Consider the following 15,347-nt stretch of genomic DNA (forward strand, 5'->3'; position numbering starts at 1 on the left):
AAAAAAAAAAAAAAAAAAAAAAAAAAAAAAAAAAGCAATTAATAGAACTTTTTGAATTGCACATGGACAATTTTTATGCACAAATTTTGTATTAATTTTCTTATTCTTTTCTTGAGCCTTAAAGTTACATAAATGTCTTTAGCCTCTCATCTTGCCCATCCTTGCTGTAGAACTTCAAATACTGTGTTTCTACCCCATAAAAGATGCCTACTTTTCTACTCTGTAACAGATGTCTAGCCAAAATATTTCAAGGACAGTATCTTTGAATGTTTCTGAAATATATTTGCAGAAAATTGAGAGTCAGCATATTGTTCTGGGGGGAAAAAATGTATCTTTGTGCTAAGAATGGGAAAGTTTACACTAAAACAAAACAAAACAAAACAAAAATCAGGTCTCCTACTACCACCTGTGTTTCCTGTGACCTTGGGGAAGTCATTGAAATTCTCTGTGGCTCAGTTTCTCCATCTTTATCATGCAAACAGTAACAAAACATGCTTTTCTGATCCCTAAATGAGAGAGATAGATGAGTTAATGCATGATAAATTATGGTAGTGAGAAATACATGAGTTAAAGGTGGAGAAAACCCTGTCTCTACTAAAAATACAAAATTAGCTGGGCATGGTGGCACATGTCTATAATTCCAGCTACTCAGGAGGCTGAGGCAGGAGAACTGCTTGAACCCGGGAGGCGGAGGTTGCGGTGAGCCAAGATCATGTCACTGCATGCCAGCCTGGGCGAGAGAGCAAGACTCCATCTCGGGGAAAAAAAAAAAAAAAAAAGTGGAGAAAACACTGAAATAATGCATATATATTCATAATAATAATATTTGAACAATTCATGTGAAGACAATGATGCCTATAAGCAATTAAGTATTTCCCAGTTAAGTAGGTATATATTTTTTCTAATATTTAGAGCTATGGGAGTAATGAGTAAATTCTATGTATGCAGAGCTGCAATTTGTTCAATGAATTCTGATAGCAAGAATTTACCCCAATAAGCATATGAAGGCTCTGCTAAAATATGTTTACCACATAGGAAATAACCTATTAAAAGTTCAAAATTGTGTACCATTTTGTCTTTGTTGCAAATTAATTAGGTATAATATTAATTAACACTAAAATTGAATAGGAAAGGAAAATTTGTTGAGATTTGTATATTTATTTATTATCTTCAAAATATCAACAAATTCACCGTGGCTATATGCATAGAAGTTCCCTGCTTAAATATAGACGAGGTGTCTACAATAGAAATAGACAAGTCTAAGTGAATTTGGATGGCCATTGGGTATCATTAATTTGATCCCCTACTAAGCTATGCCTAATTTCCCATTATTTTAAATTGGAAAATATCTTAATTATCTATCATCCCAAAATTTTGTGAATATGGATCATGCACATGAAGACACTTTCAAATGACTTCAGATACATGCAATTGTTAGTATCATAAATTATGAAAGACTAGTTTATTGCCAGCAAAAACGCATTAGAAAACATAAAATCCTCTATGTCTTTTATCTAGAATTAGAATTTTAAAATATTATTCTCTCAACTCATGAGGTACAGACGGTCAGTAACTGGTATCTCAGATCTGTTTGTTTAATTTCCTCTGCAGTATGTTTGGGTCCACATAACTATTTCCGACCAAAGCAATGTGACATGACATGGCGTGTGTCAATTCTCGTTTGAGGCAGTTACAAGCCAATCTGTTTCATCAGCAACCTGTCTTCCTACCAATGAGAAACACAGAGGTCTTATGTTCCAGATATTCCAGTTACCAAATGAATGAAAGGGACATTTGAACTGCATAGAGTTTCAATCAGTATAAATTAATCCTATATCGTGCTTAGCCCATATATTTTGTAGTATCTCTTGTATATATCTCTTACTGCAAGATAGCTTAGCCTATTTTTATAAATACACAGAAAGTCTCACTATTATTCAGTAGCTCTGCATTACAATTGTTTAAGAAACAAACAACAAAAAATCATTTAATACCTGCGTACCAAATGTTTCAACTAATGTTTACCTTTCTCTGGCACCATTCTTCGACATAAACTCTACTGAAATCCATGTCTATAAGCAACCATGCTATTTTGATTCTTAGCAGCTTCATTTTCTTGTTCCTGTCCCTGAAGTGATGTCCCTCCCACCTTCACAGACATAATCCAAACAGTTTTCAGACACAATACAATTTGCAATACATGCTAGAAAATCTCTATCCAAAGTTAGCAAAATGAAAATGCACTGATATTAAAAAAAAATCCTCAGCTATCTTAAAAATGTTAGATTTTTAGAGAATCAAACTTCTTATAGAATCATAATCCTTTTTTTGAAAGCTCTATTACTCTGTAATAATTGAACAAGCATTTCACCCATTAAAAGATCTGTTTTTGTCCAAAATGCAGATGACTATAAGGTTTCATTTGTTTGCTCAATTGAATTTCTTCAGTGGAGCCATTTAGGACAATGCATGATGGAGCATATTATATTCACAAAAGTTCCTGCCAAAATAATAAGAGTCATAGAAGTTGACATTCAATAACTTTTGCATACACACACACACACACACAGAGTAGTAGAATAGAAAACTACTAAAATCCATAACATTTATTTTAAAATAAATAATTCAATAAAATAATGGGTACCATATGACAAGTTATACAGAGAAATAAAAAAAAAAAAAAAAATGGAATCCACTGCATGGAATGTTTAGGAGCCAGCCCACCTCGAGAGGAATTCCAGTGCTGTCACTTATTTCTGATGCTACCTTGAGCAACTTCATCCAGGCTGCTCACTGTGCCTCATTTTACCTATCTGTAAAGTGGGGAAGATGATGGTCATGAAAATAATAACAAAAATAATAATAATGCCTATTTATGGTAGTTGCTATGATAATTAAGCATGTAAAAATATTTAAATCTCTTAGAAAATTGCCAATATGTAGCAAGCACTCAATAAATACGAGCTTTACTACTGCTACTACCACTGCTTCTGCTACCATCATTACTTTTTTTTTTTACTTTTTTTTCGAGACAGAGTCTCACTCTCTTGCCCAGGCTGAAGTGTAATCATGTGATCTTGGCTCACTGCAACCATCGCCTCCTGAGTTCAAGTGATTCTCCTGCCTCAGTCTCCCAAGTAGCTGGGATTACAGGCACGCACCACTATGCCTGGCTAATTTTTGTATTTTTAGTAGAGACGGGGTTTCACTGTTGGTCAGGCTGGTTTCAAACTCCTGTGATCCGCCCTCCTCGGCCTCCCAAAGTGCTGGGACTGCAGGCGTGATCCACCGCCCTGGCCCCACTTTTAATGCTACAACCATATTAGACATTAGGTGTATAGTTCAGGAAATACTACATAATACCTTCCATTTTCTTCCCCACAGCAATTCTGGGTTCTTTCAAAAATGTGTAAATATTGTACAATGTGAGTAAAGAATCAAAGCTTATTTTATGAGCAAATGAAAACTTACTATATATTCCAGAGAAAGAAAATTACATGATTTACACGGGTTATGAACTGTAAGTTATTCTTGCTGTTAGCCAGTAATTTCTTAGCTTTTCCACTGTCATCCTTACCAAATTTTGAACGCTAATCTGCTTTAAAGACTTTAATATGTAACTACTTGTAGAAAGTGTTTGTATGTTCAACATAAACTATAAAAATATTTAATTGAAATAGAAATGCAGCCATTGATTTCTGTTCCTGTAATCATTTATTTGTCTGAGAATTCTGCATGCATAACTTGAGGGACAAATAACTAATTGTTTTATGGGAATGATATTTCCAATATAGTTTATTTTAAAAGATGTTATGAAAAATTCAACTTTGGTTAGAAAGTTAATTTTGAGTGTGTAGATGAAGGGTTTTTTAACTTTCTATTTTGAGATAATTGGAAATTCACCAGTAGTTGTAAGAAATAATGTAGAGTGACACCTTTAATTCTTTACCCAATTTCACCCAATGGGAGCATCTTGTAAAACTATTATACAATAAAACAACCAAGATACTGACAGTAATAGAGTCAAGATAAGGAATATTTCCATCACAATAAGGATCTCTCACGTCACCCTTTTATAGCCTCATCCAATCCCTTCCTATCCTTAACACTAAGCAACCAATAATCTGTCCTCCCTTTCTAGAATGTTGTCATTTAGGAGTGTTACATAATTGGAATCATACACTATGCAACCTTTTGTGATTGCCTTTTTTACTCAGCATAATTTTATGGAGAGTCATCAAAAGTATTTCAAGTATTGTTCCTTTTTATTGTGAATACCAACCCATCATCTGGATGTAGCATAGGGTCTTGAACTACTCACCCCTTGAAGCATGCCAGCGATGCTTCCACTTTGGGCTCTTACAGATAAAGCTGCTCTAGGCGTTTGTGTACAGATTTTGTATGAGTGCTGTTTCTATTTCTCCAGGAAAATTCCCAGGAGTGCAATTTATTTTTTAAGGAACTACCAAACTGTTTATCCAAAGTGACTATGCCATTTTACATACTAACCAGCAAAGCATGAGAGATAAAGTGTCTCCACATCCTCACCAGAATTATATGTGCTTATCGTTTTAGCCATTCTGATAAATGTGAAACAGCAAGATTAGAGCCTTCCAGCCAGCCAGGCTGCCTGCCTGCCTGCCTGCCTCCCTCCTTCCCCCCTCCCTCCCTTCCTTCTTTCCTTCCTTCTTTTCTTTTCACTTTTTCTTCTCTCTTTTTCTCTTTCTCTTTCCTCCTCTCCTTCCTTTCTCTTTTCTTTTCCTTCCTTTCCTTCTCTCTTTGTCTTTCTTTCTGTCTTTCCTTTCTTTCTTATTTCTTTCTTTTCCTTCCTTTCTATTCCCCTTCCCTTCCCTTCCCTTCCCTTCTCTTCTCCTCTCTCCTCTCGCTTTCCTCTCCTCTCCTCTTCTTTCCTTTCTTTTTCTCCCTTCTTTTCTTCCTTTCTCTCTTTCTGTTTTTCTTTCTCCACTGGGATTTCTGGTTTGCTAACATCTTCAAATGAAAGTTTGGGGTTTATGAGGAATATAGAAAACTACATTTTTTCTAAAATGGAAATTCTGTACACTAAGCCTATAAATGGTACCAAAACCAGCAAATAAATATGACTTACATGTATGTTTTGATAAAGTGACTCTCCAAATAAGTATTAAATACTAAACACATACTTTACAAATTAAAATACTAGAAACAAAGTAAAAATGAACTAAATCAATTGAAGAAAACACATGAACTCTATTATATGTCTATATATAAAATTTATTTTAGATGTTCAAAACCTAAAAAAAATTTATGTAGTGGGGCTGTTATTCAGGAAACTATTGTGTGTCACTCATTTATTTTCAATAATTTTTAAACTAATGAGGTTTATAAATGTTTACATATCTTTAAAATTTAAAGGGATTTTGATCTTCCTTTTGTGTTCAGTCTTCCTCCACAGTCTAATTTTCTTACTTGAGTGAAGAGACAGATAGATTTTTCCCTGTACCTCCAGAAATCTGTACTCTCCTGGCTTCCCTCATGAACAGGAAGGCAAGATGGGGGCCTGCACTTGTGCACTGACAGTGAGAAAAGGGGAGCTCATGATTAAGTTTTCCAGAGAAAACATTAAATATTACAAATTTAGCATAACTATATATGCATCAATATGCATAATATTAAAAGGGGGATATATTTTGATTTTGTTTTACTATTTTGTAAAATAAAGTTGATATTATAGTGAATACTTAATAATCATTGATCATGAAGCTATAATTTTAATAGCAAAGAAAAATCATTTAATTATTCAAATACGCTCAGGAAAAGTGTACGTTTATTCTTCTTCTTGGGAATTTTCTGAATTTACATTCTGAACAGTTGCCAATTAATATTAGCATTACTTCTAACTATTTAATAAGATAGTGAAAACAAAACCAGAAAGGTAAAGACTGGTTCCAAAACATGTCTTCCTGTTGTCAACACACACTGCGTTCATGAATATTATAATCTATCAATGTATCTTACAAACACAAATATTCAGAATATAGTTTGCTTTAGGTATACTTGTATGTTACTGAAATAATAAAAATCTAAGTCAAAATTAATTTTAAAAACTTAGCCATAAAATCCTAAAATAATACGTAAAATATTCTTATCCTAATAAGAATCAGGCTTTGGATTTCAACTGTAGAATTATTTACTCCTTACTTTCTAATGAATTTGAATCATAGGTGAAAACACAAAGTCAATGTCCCTGAATAATTTATAATCTAATTTTTTAAAAAGTCAACTACTGATGATACATTTGGCAATTGAAAAATGCAGTTATAAATGATGGACACGACATTACGCCATGTCCATCTTCACGTGTCCAAAAGGAACCGCTCAGAGGTGCTCTTGCCGCACGCTCCTGAGATGATAACTTCATTCTTCCAATTCTTCAAGCCCCAAACCCTGGAGTCATCCTTGCTCCTCTTTGTTATGCCTCACACAAAACTCGTTAATGTATTTTCAGCTCTATCATTCAAATATTCAGAAAGCGTCTATTTCTTACCTTACTAGGTTATTCCTTCACCTGGATAATTGCAGTGTTTTCCTAACTAGTCTGCTGTAATTGACCTCATGCCCTTTCATCTTTTTTCAGCAGAGTAAACAGAGTGGTCCTGTAAATTCAGATCTGATCACTCCACTCTGTGCTTTCCTATTTTTCTCATCATTCTAAGCTTCAGGCACTTGCTATTCCTACAACAGGATAAGATGCCCACCCTCCAAATCTTTGCAGTCACTAATCCTTTGACCTGTAATATTTTTCCCTACACATCCTCACACTTCAGTTCACCCACTTCTTAATCTTACTTAATCTCTTGAGTCCTGCCCTCTGTCCCATTTAATTTGTTATCCTTTCGCCCGAAGTCTTCCTATACCACTCTCCTGCTTTACTTTTCTTCCCAGCAGGTATTATTAATGTACTAATAATTTTACCTATTTGTGTATTTGTTATTTGTTTAGCTCACTAGAAGGCAGTTTCCACAAGAGCAAGGATTTCTGTCCTCAGAATCTATAAGAGTATCTAGCAGATACTAGATGCTTAATAAATATGAATTGAAGGAGGGAAGGAATAAAAAGAGAAAAGAAGAAAGAAAGAAAAAATGAGGAAAGGAAGGAGGGAAGGGAGACAGGAAGGAAAAAGAGACAAAAAATGTCTCTATGGCTCTCTTGGGGTTTCAGATATTTACTAAGTGAAAGTTACTCACTGTAAAGTCCCCAATGTGAAAAAAATTACGAGCTCAATCTTTATTGTATGATGATAAAATTGTATATTTTCTTAAATACTCACTGAGTTACTTTTCTGTTAGAATTTAAATCAAGTTTAAAGTTTAGTTACATTTAGTTTCCAAACCTCTGTAAATATTAGTATTGCTATTCTATTACAGGTTAGGGCGACTACAGCATGTAACAATGTAGTGTATATTTCAAGATAGATTTTGAATGTTATCACCGCCAGAGATGACAAATGCTTAAAGTGCTGAATATGATAATTAACCTGATTTGATCATCATACAATGAACATATGCGTTGCAACATCACACTATACCCCATAAGTGAGTACAATTATTTTGTATCAATTAGAACTATAAAAATTGATAAAAAAAATACTGATTTCTTTTACAATTCTATCCCTTTCTTAAAACTTTTACAGAGTATGATACAACAACACCATCTTTAAAGTATTTGTTAATAATAAAACAAGGAACAGAACAATTACATATCATATAAGTCATAATAATTTTGGTAGCCGAATATGCATAATAACAAAACCTACCTTGAGAACCCATTCCAAAATGTTCTATTTTCACTTAAAATAGCTCAATATTCTAAACGGTTGTCTTGGAAAAACCCCCTTTATCTATGGCTGTTGGTTGAATCAACCAATTGCTCTCTGCTCCTGCTATAGGTCACAGGAAATTCATGAAGCATTTGTGGTGATATTGATTAAACTGTCTCCCAACAATGTACATGTTGGAAATAGGATACCTGCATGTGTACTCTTTCAAGTTAGGATGAGATCATACAAGAGGACCTATTACAGGTCACACACTTTAGCCCTAACCTAGCATGACTGACGTATTTCTAAAAAGGGGAAATTGCACACAGCAAGAATGGCATGTGAACTTGAAGGCAGAGATTAGGGAGAATGCCATGTACAAGGCGAGGAACACCTGAGGCTACCAGGAGCTAGAAGTCTGAAACAGCTCTTCCTTGCAGTCTTCAACAGGAACCAACCTTGCTGGTGCCTTGAAATCAGACCTCTAACCTCCAGAACCACGAGACAACAAGGAAAACAATAATATGCACTGTATTGCTAGAATACAATATTGCATGTACTTATATTCTGGCAGCCGAGACCTAACGTTTTTGAAGGCCGTTTTAGACACTGTTTAGTGTTTGAAGAAAATAAAAAAGTTGAAGGGTTACTGTCATAGAAAAATAGCTGCAGTAAGGCTGGGCACAGTGGCTCATGCTCGTAATCTTAGCACTTTGGGAGGCCGAGGTGGGTGGATCGCCTGAGGTCAAGAGTTTGAGACTGGCCTGGGCAATATGGTGAAACTTCATCTCTATTAAAAATACTCAAATTAACCAGGCGTGGTGGCAGGCGCCTGTAATCCCAACTACTTGGGAAGGTGAGGCAGGAGAATTGCTTGAACCCAGGAGGCGGAGGTTGCATTGAGCCAACATTCAGCCATTGCACTCCAGTCTGGGCAACAGAGCAAAATCTCCATCTCAAAAAAAAAAAAAAAAAAAAAGAAAAATAGCTGCAGTAAGGTCATTTAATAGAGGCTTCAGGAAAGGCCTCTGAGGAAATAACCACTTGAGTTTAGCTCTCAGAGAAGAGAGACCAGTGAAATAATATTCCAGGCAGAAGAAAGAATAAGTAGAAAGGCCTTACAGGGTGAGCTTGGCATTCTCAAAGTAAAGAAGAAACAGGAGAGGCCATATAGTAAACATGAAGAAGCGAGAAGTCCATATTTAAGAGAGATGAGTTTTGTTTATTTTGCTTTGTTCTAACTGGAAATTAAACTTTTATATAGGCTTCTTACCTGACTTACTTTTCAAAATTTTGTTTAGGATCAAATCTGAAGAATGTACTCAGGATAGCAAGTATGTGCACGAAAACAATGAAGAAAATTCCTGATTATTAATAAATACTATTGTGACAGCAGCTACATTTAGAGGGTACTTCCCAGAATCCCTCTGTCCAAAATTAATTTTTCTAGATTGCCTGTTCTTTTACCGAAAACTCTCTCTCTAGAAATGCATTTATGGAAACATCATACATACGCTAAAAAAATAGAAGGTGCATTTTACCATTTAGGTAGTTTGTGCCCCCCGATGGACAATAATATACTCATTAAAATGGTGTATAAAATTGCTATGTGAAAACAACTAGATTAACTTAAAATAGAATACTAAGAGATGAATAAGAATGCATGTTTCCATCTGTCATAATTTCAACTATAAATATATAAATGCATTTGCACAACAATTGAATGGCCTAGCAAATATGAAAAAAATGTTGCTAAGATTAAAGAGTTGTGTGTTTTTATCATGACTTTCCTCTTACAATTAAAATGTACCTTAAGGTAAACATATTTCTTTGGATTCAGTCAGTACAATATCTACAATTTAGAAATCCTCTTTCCAAATACAACACCAATCAAACATTGAGGCGTGAACATACATTTTAAGTTAGGGTGTCAACAATTGGTCATGCCTGACTTCTTAGGAGGTTAACAAACCATGATTCAACAGAAATCAGTGGCACTTGGGAATTTCTGGCTAAGGATGGTTGGAATTCAGAACTCAGAAATGACAACCCAGCCATTTCACCTCTTGGGATCTCTCCTGGGCCTTTGGATCAAAAGGGAGGGTAGAGTGACACATGAACAACGAATGGGAGAAGAAAATTTAAAAATCCTAATTCACAAAATGTTTAACCCATCATGGTGACTATTAGGAAGTCTATGAAATGTGATCTCCAATGTTAAAAGAAAAAAAAAAAAGATACCAGGAAAAATAATTTATCTTTGGCTTGCCTCAGAGACAATAGGGTATGTTGATAATTGCTTAAAAAATTAAATATATTAAATGTATTAAATTTTAAACACACAAGCATTTTCAAATGATGAGCTTATTATTCATTTACTGAAATCACTGGACATATTATTATACCAAAATATTTGCTAAAATTAACCAGCTAAGTAAATAAGTAGGATAAAAATCCTTTTATATATCTTAGAAACCAGCTTAAGTAGCCTCAAAGTTGTACTCAAGAAATTCAAAATCCAGGCTGGGCGCGGTGGCTCAAGCCTGTAATCCAGCACTTTGGGAGGCCGAGACGGGCGAATCACGAGGTCAGGAGATCGAGACCATCCTGGCCAACACGATGAAACCCCGTCTCTACTAAAAAATACAAAAAAACTAGCCAGGCGAGGTGTCGGGCTCCTGCAGTCCCAGCTACTTGGGAGGCTGAGGCAGGAGAATGGCGTAAACCCGGGAGGCGGAGCTTGCAGTGAGCTGAGATCCGGCCACTGCACTCCAGCCCGGGCGACAGAGCAAGACTCCGTTTGCAAAAAGAAAAAAGAAATTCAAAATCCAGTCACTGTCATACTACTCCTTCCCCTTCTCACTTTTTCTGTTCCCATTTTCTCCAGGCGTTATTGTTGATCTATTATAGTCTCTTTGCTCATCTATATTCTACCTATACTTCAAGACCCAGTTGAAATTCTGAGGTTGACAGACTTTGGATTCAGACAGATGTTATTTCCAATTTTTGATTTGTCTGTTTCTGTGATTTCAAGAAAGTTAAATTACCTGAATTTGTTTCCTCATGTGACATGGGCAATATTATGTTTTCCACATTAAGGCTATCAGGAAAAAGGGAGATAAAGCACCCTTATAAGGCACCTAATAAATATTAATCTCTTCCTCATTTGTGTTACTCAGTGCAATCTTATCCAGTTAGCAATAACGTAATGGAAAGAATATGAGCTCTGGAGTAGAGTTTCAACAGAGTTTTATCACTCATACATGTCATACCTTCACTAGGTTGTTTAACCTGATTGGGTCCCTGTGTTAGGCATAATAATGGTCCTCCAAAGAAGTCTATGTACTGATCCCTGGAAGCCTTGAATTTATATGAGAGGACAAAAGAAAAGTAAGGTCGATAGTGAAATCATGGTTTCTAATTAGATGAATTTGAGATGGGGAGATTATCCTGCATTATTCACATGCACGGGCCCAAGGTCATCACAAGCGTCCTTGAAAGTGGAAGACAAGGTAGAAGAGTGAGACTGAGAGATGCAACAGGAGAAGAATTTGACTTGCTTTTTCAGAATCTGAAGGTGGAGGAAAGAGTCATGAGCCAAGGGATGTGACAGTCTCTAGAAGATAGAAATGGGTTTCAGCTGACAGCCAGCAAGAAAACAGGAATCTCAGTCTTATAATCTCAAGGAACTAGATTGTGCCAGAAACACAAATGAACAAGGAAACAGATCCTCCCCTGGGATGTCCAGGAAGAAATGCACTTCTGCCAACAGCTTGAGTTTAGCCTCGGAATTCTGACATATAGAACTATAAGACTGGTGTCTTTTAAACCAAAAATTTAAAACAAATTCTTGAAGGAACAATAGAAAAAACTAATGGAGTTTCCTTCATAAGAATTCTTAAATAGGGACAGTTATACTTACCCCATGGTATCATTTTGAAAATGTATTAGTTTCACACAAAAGCCTGGCACATTATTAGCATACCATAATAAATGCCCTTTTTGCATATTTTTCTTCTTTTCTTATTCCACCCTGGATTTCTACAAATGTACGCCATCTGTAGATGTTATCTGGAAACTACACACTGGTGTATTTTGTCTGCAGCTGTATGCAACTAATTATGTACAGGTGGTATCTCTTCCAGTATCAATTTCTATTATAATTTAAGCACCACAGTTTACTGGCTGTGATCTTTAGGTGAGTAGTCTAACCTCTCTGTGCATGTCTCCTATCTGTAAATGGAAATAAGGGTAATAACTCTTTTATCTAGTTGTGGTAATAATTCAATGGAATGCTACTTATATAGCATTTAGACCAGCATCTGGAACATTGTGTTTGCTCATTAAAACGGGCTACTTTTATTTTTTCACAGGCTTATATCCTTCAACTGATTAAACGATATGTTCCTTGATGTTCAAATAGTATCTTTGGTAATTCTTATCCCACTTAGAATCTAGAAAAATGTCTAAATGAAAGTAAATACTTGGTAAATATTCATGGACTCAATTTTATGTTCTCCTTTAATCTAGTCACATATCATCAGCAGCACTTAGACCCATTCTATCCCCATCCTTAACTTGAAGGATAAAAGGAACTTTCAATGAGAGGAGAGAAAGAGGGAAAAAGTTAGAGAACCAGTGGCTTAGACTCTTAGTTGCAAAAATACTGTCTTCCCTATTCTACTGTGTCAGACACAGCAAGAAAATTTTAACATAATCAAAATTCACTCCAACTATGTTAAAGCTATCTGAAGAGCTAAGTGCTGTATTTTCATACTTAGATGTACAATGGGAAATGGGGACTAAATGGTTCCAAGTTAGCTTCCCAAATTCTGAAAGTCTAAAGTCATTATTCTTTATAGCATAAAACACTCATCTTTCAAATACTATTTGAACTTAGAATTAAAACATTTTTCCACTGCGTTGAGCGCACAAAAGGCTGACTCAATGACTGAAGATGCGAATGTACAAAACAAGCCTGCTGAACTGAGTCAATCACAAATGCAGTTTGCTGAAGCAGGTGGAAGGGGAATCCCTAACTATAATTATGTTAGATTACTTGAAATGAGGTACCATATTTTACTCATCTTGTGCTTAGAAGTGTGTGTTAAAAAATGAAAGAAATACCAATATTTGTTTAATTCAATTGCATGAATTTAACTGCTGTTTAGCAGAGTATATAGGAGTAGAAAAGCGTGATATTTTAACTAGGGAATCAAGATTTCAGCAGAGAAAAAAACACAACATCCACAGTTTAAAGAGGACAAGAGCTCAAGCACAGCTCAGCAACACAGATTCTTCTTATTAAAAGCAGGATGTGACCAACTAGTGGGACTAATAACTTAAAATGACATATTTCAGTACATTTTCTTCTTTTATGTGTTTCAGTTAGTGTATGTTATAATGATTACCTGACTTTAAAAATCTAATATCAGCTGTTGACATTACTTTCCTAATTTGAATTCTATGAACATTACTATAGTGAATGGTTTTTCTCTGAGAAACATGTTCAAAGAAAATAGCGTCTGCTTCCAAAGATCTCATGTTGTTCCAAAGCTCTATGACATATGGATTGTGGTTAGGAGAGCTGGCTTTGACACCAGGTCACCTTATTTTAGTTCCTAACGCCAGCACTAAGTGATTCTAGTCAAGCTATTTGTGAAATATCATTTACATATTTAGGAGGGGGAATAAATGGCATTAAAGCTCTTATCACTACATCTGCCACAAAACAAGTGTTCAATAGACATTAGGTATTTGCATTACTATATTTTAAAAAGTAATACTTTCCTTGTGGCTTTGCTAAAAGCATCTTGGAGCTTTTCATACCCTATTCATCATCTTTATAGAATTTAATGCAACCAACCCAAAAAGAGAAGATGCAGATATATTTTCTTCTTCTATTGTTCTAATGTCTGTGTAGAAATCTTTACTAACTGTAAATTAAGGGTGACAAAAGTCATACTGTCATTCTGAAATTAAATAGAAGAAATTCAAAAATGACTATTAAGTGTTGATCATTTGCATTGCAAAAGTTATGTTTTCACTTTCATTTTTAGTGAATTTAAACTTCAAAAACGCAAGTAATCCTAATGAAGGGCTTTAAGGAAGAAAGGAATGTCATCCGATATCTCGGGCAGCATGTAAGCCTTGCAGAATTAGGCTCTGGTACCTAAGCTTGAACAAGAAACTGATTCTGGCAACTGAGCAAACATATGCCCTTCTCAGATTTTAAGTCTTATCTCTGAATATCTTATAACCACGCAGCTTCTGATGTTTTTGCCAAGCATCCACTTGCCTTTCAAATGTCCTAACAAATACTATGGCTGCATCCAAATCACATGAAGCATCCTATTACTGAAATGTCTGTAGGGCACAAAAGGAATGCTGGCAGTGTGTACAGTAATAAACGCCTTTTCTGTTGTTGGTAATTTTCACATTGCTGTTTCATCAATTACTCACAATCAGAGGCTTGCAGGATGATGAAACTCACAAGAAAGGTCTTTAAAAATCTGTCCTGTAAGTGAATTAATATTCTTTATTTTTTGATGGCAATTGGTGACCAGATGCAGTGAATCACAAAAACATTAGTGTCCTTTCAACCTAAGAATCTTTTGTTTGCTTAACAAACAGCAGGTTGAAGGCTATGAAAGCAAATCAGAAATAATATGTCAATTATATCTTATCAGCACAACTATTTGCCTGACTTTTTTCTGTAGACAAACCAAAACATATTTATCAGTCTTTGGAATTGAGAAGGAGAGCATAAGTTATTTTCTCGATACCTTAAGAGAGAGACAAGGACATATCTTCCTGGTAGACTTTTCAAAAAAAAAGAATTGAATTACAGTGTAAGTTTCTGAGAAACACGACAACAAAACTAGGGCACATTTAATTATTATTTTACGCTGTTTGAGAGAAATAAATTCTGGAATCACTGTTGATATCTACATGTTTGGGGGAGTGAGGTAGTAACTCTTCAGCCTTATTTCAAAAAAAGAACTATTTTAGCATTCATTAGGTACTAAAATATTCTATAAGAATGAACCCTAGAAATATGTTTGTATATATGTGTGTTTATATACAAACACACACATATATATGCACACAAATATATATATTTATATAGTAGTAAGAATCCCTAATAAGAGTAGCAATGATCAGTTTATATGTAGCAACGATCATAGAGACACAGAGACATATATATATATGTCAATGTTATAGTATTATCTTCAATATTCAAAGTGCTTGAAGCAGGTATGATATAAATACAAACTTGAAAGTTTCCAATAAATATTCTGAAGCCATTCTTTGAAAAGGAGGAAGAACTGAGAGTAATGTAAAACATTTGGAGAGGGTATCAATGCCTAAACTAAGTTCTCAGAATTATTCTGGCATGTATAACTGATGAAGAAACCCACTACACTAACTTAGAAAAGTTATTTAGCTCCTGGAGAAGTGGATGAATAAATTGAACTCATACAGAGTTTTTCATGACACACTTTATTTTTATTTTTTATTTTTTTTAATGATTATACTTTAAGTTCTA

At 34.9% G+C, this 15,347-nt stretch overlaps 1 protein-coding gene across 4 annotated transcripts in view; it reads right to left on the reverse strand.

The window, feature by feature from the left end:
- Positions 1 to 15,347, reverse strand: part of SGCZ (sarcoglycan zeta) — a 1,168,508-nt gene that overhangs the window by 585,512 nt on the left and 567,649 nt on the right. The window lies entirely within an intron of this gene.

Source organism: Piliocolobus tephrosceles, chromosome 7 (assembly GCF_002776525.5).
Source record: "Piliocolobus tephrosceles isolate RC106 chromosome 7, ASM277652v3, whole genome shotgun sequence".
NCBI lineage: Eukaryota > Metazoa > Chordata > Mammalia > Primates > Cercopithecidae > Piliocolobus > Piliocolobus tephrosceles.